Raw genomic sequence first — 3831 nt, forward strand, 5'->3', positions numbered from 1 at the left:
ACCACTATGTGGAAATTTATTACTAAGTCAAAGGTTGCACACTTTGCTTGGTGCATCCTCTTTCAAGGGTTGCCATTGGGCCCTCGACTCAGGCATTTGGGTGTTCCTAACTCTAGATGCCCCTTTTGTGGGCAACCACAAGCATTTCTGCATATTTTCTAGTTTTGCAAATGTAACCAACAATATTGAGACTGGATTCATTGCTTTTTCAAGTCTTTCTTCCTAGAACCCTTTTCTTGGCATATGGTGTTGCTGGGGGATTTGCCCATGCTTCCCTTTATGTACTCTCAAATTTTGCATGCTTTCATATTGATTTTTTTTTCACTCTTTGGAAAGGTCGAAATGTTGTCTTGTTTTCTCATAGCTTTCATGTACACTAAAGCTTGCATATACATGACAATGTAATGATGTAGATACAAGTACAAACTTTCAAAGTTGCGGTAGAGGTGGCCACCTTTAGGAGCTTCTTTCTCATTGGGGAAATGCTCCCTGTAGGATGGCTAGGGTGCCATCTGATTTTGCCTTTGGAGACTAAATGCCTCCCCGTGGCCACTGAGAAGGCCACAGTTCTTCTGCTCGCCGCACTCATACCTTGAGGTGACAATCTCCTTGGTGCTCTCCTAGTGGTGGTCTTGGAAACCTTGCTGGTGCTTAGTTTCTTTGCCCTCGATGCATGGTTATGGTTGGTCCCCAATAGTTCCTCCTACTCCTACTCTTACATGGCCTTCTTCCAACATGATCCTAAGTGGTCTTTCCCTCAGTTGGACTTGGTGATTTCACCTCCCAAGTCATAGGGAGAAAAAGAAAAAGAAGAAATTAATGATGTTGTTGATGGATGGGCTCCTCCTGAGCCATCCACTAATCTCGATGATATATGGGGTTCTGATGCTCGTGATCCTTCTCCCTTGGATGACACTACTCTTGTAGCCTGAGGGCTTTATATGCTTTTTTTGATGAGTAGTTAAGTTTCTAACCTCTAGCCATCTAAACTTCTGCAGGGTGATCCTTGTATCCCCCAACCCCTTTTTTTGTGAATGTGAAACTTTATTATTATATTAATAGAAAGGGACTATTCATATAAAAAAATGGGAGTATTTAAATAAAAACCTTTTCCATGCATTTGTTTGGCAGTTTTAATACATCATATATGAGGGCTCAAGCAAGACAAATTTCATTCTCATATTAGAACAGACTTGATGCACATATTATTTCATTTGGTAAAAGCTCCTTGCTTTATTTCAACTTGTTAGCTAGTTATTAAATTTTTTTTTCCAACCAATTTCAACCAATCACAATTAAATATTTCTTTCTATATATAAAAAAATATTTGCTTATATCTTATGCACATTTTTTAACCTAATAAATTGTGAAAAGTATTTATCCATTATGTGATTGGTTATGAAAATTTTAGTCTTATATGTGTAATTTATAGAATATTCCCCACATTTTTAACAATAGTACAAACAATTATATCTATAAGTACTATGAAATTTAACATGATTCTTAAGATTAAAAAAAATTGTAATCTTTTGTAAAAGGCAATAAATGTATATTTTAAACTAATATTTTAAATTAATATTTCATAATATAGTTATTTTAAATAAAAAATTATTAAATTTCATTTTTAGATATAAAGAATATTATATTTTTAATTACTATATATTTTCAAATATTTATTTAATTTTCTAAAGTTTCCTATTTTTTATAATATAAAATTAACTTTGCACTTTTTAAATTAATTTTTATTTTGTTTTCATTGTAGATTTTACTATTTTATTTGTGTTTATTATAATAATTAATATTATATATTATTTTAATTACAATTTAATATAAAATATAATATTTTGTCAATGGGCCATTGGTCTACTGGTGAGTTGAATGGCTCACAAAGAGCCTACTAGAGATCAAGTCTTGCAAGGCTTCGACATCATAAGGGATGAGGTCAGGATCATCTGAACCCTCCATAAAAAAAATTTAAATTTTTTTTATAGAAAATAAATATTATAAATAACTAAAATACAATTATAAAATATTACAATAAATATTTTATTTCTAAAGCAATATCATTTTTACATATTAAAATAAATTATATAACTTATTTATGATTAATAAATTATATTAATATGTCTTTTTTCAAATAGAATCTCTTATTTGAATTAAGAATAACAAAGAACAATAACAATGCAGGGCAACAGTGCAAGAGAGGCTTGCCACAAGAAAATCTTGGAGAGGGGAACAGATCATCTAGCCTTCATCTCTAGCGATCGCAAGTCTTTTGAACCCCCACGAGCTCCCTCTCATTCCATTCTTTAGGATGATAGCAGCCTCATCAATGGCGGCTTCTCTGGCAAAATTAACGTCGTCCGATCACACAAGTTTCCTACGAATTGTATTGCTCCAGCATGAAACCCTAACACATCAACAGATAAACTTGATCAATTTATGTGCATATCTCATAAAAAGGATGTTAAATTTTTTGACTAAACTGTTAAAACTTTGAATGCATTCTCCATTTTAGAGGGGGCATAGGATTTGGAACCCTTGATCAAACGACATAAATTATTCAATCCTAGGTCCATAGTAATATCAAATCAGGGGGATGAAGCAAAAAAAATAAAGTAGCAAACAAAATCAACGCCAAAAAAATGGTCAGCAATCAGTTTAAATCGCATGTTGTGGAAGGTGTTAACCCCAACTCCCTAGTTCTTTATTCCCCCTGACCTGTAATCCATTCCACTATTAGCTTGGATAATCAAATCTGCTTCTTTAGCCTCACTAAATACGCGAACCCTAACCATCAAGCCTTATATGCCCAATAGACAAGTTTCCTAACGGATCTCTCTACAGATCTGGCTCCAAGAGACTCAAATCTCTTTGCTTCTTCCCTTTCACCCAATATCTACATTTCATAGCATTCCAACACCCATTCCCTTAAAGCCACTCAACCCCTCTCGCTTGTCAGCCCTAAACCTACCATACAAAAGGAAAAAGTCCTAGTTATCAGTAATCAGGATAGCGAAGATAAATGGCAAGAGTGTCAAGAAGTTGGCATTTTTTCTTTCTGGAATGGGCCAAGATCAGAAATGCATAATCTAATTTTTTGGATTGAGGACTTTTGCAATTCCCAGGTAAGTATTTCTCATTATTCAGATAGACTAATTGTAAGAATTTGCCTAAGGGCAAAATTCACCTAGGAACTAAGAACTCAAACACAAGCACACAGTAGACCAAAGAGAGAGATAGTATGATTAGAATAATAATGTATTCAATAACTGGTTAAGAGTACACTAGGAGTGTCTGAATATAAAGGCCTCTGAGATACATCTAGAATGCCTCATAATCAGCACCATGATGTGTCACATGTCCACCAGATATGGGTTATCCTCCATTAAGCACGGAAGTAAGTGTGGTGATGAGAGGATAAGCCTACAAGAGTGTGACACGCAAAACAGTGTTGTAGACACCATGTGCTAAAATAGAGTTGCGTACTCCTGTGTTTTCTACATGACAACTCAAAAGGTGTGCAAACTCCTAAGTGTCTCACAAAATAAAAATAATAAAATAATGCAAAATAATTAAATAATGCATTAACCTAAGTAAACTTAAGTAAGTGTAATAAGTGAATACTTATTTACACCAACACCCCCCTTAAGTGCAACTTAGGGGAATGCCCTTAGGCTTACATACTAGGATGAAAATGCATAATGGGTCCGGGCTACCATGCCATATTAGGTACCCATGTACATAATGAAAATGCAATCTCTTGTAAAGCGGGAAAAGAGGGAAAACCTCATGGGAAAAACCCTCCCCCAAAAAGAGAGATAAATAAGG

This window comes from Cupressus sempervirens, chromosome 3 (genome assembly GCF_028749045.1).
Source record: "Cupressus sempervirens isolate cs-2001-9-10 chromosome 3, ASM2874904v1, whole genome shotgun sequence".
NCBI lineage: Eukaryota > Viridiplantae > Streptophyta > Pinopsida > Cupressales > Cupressaceae > Cupressus > Cupressus sempervirens.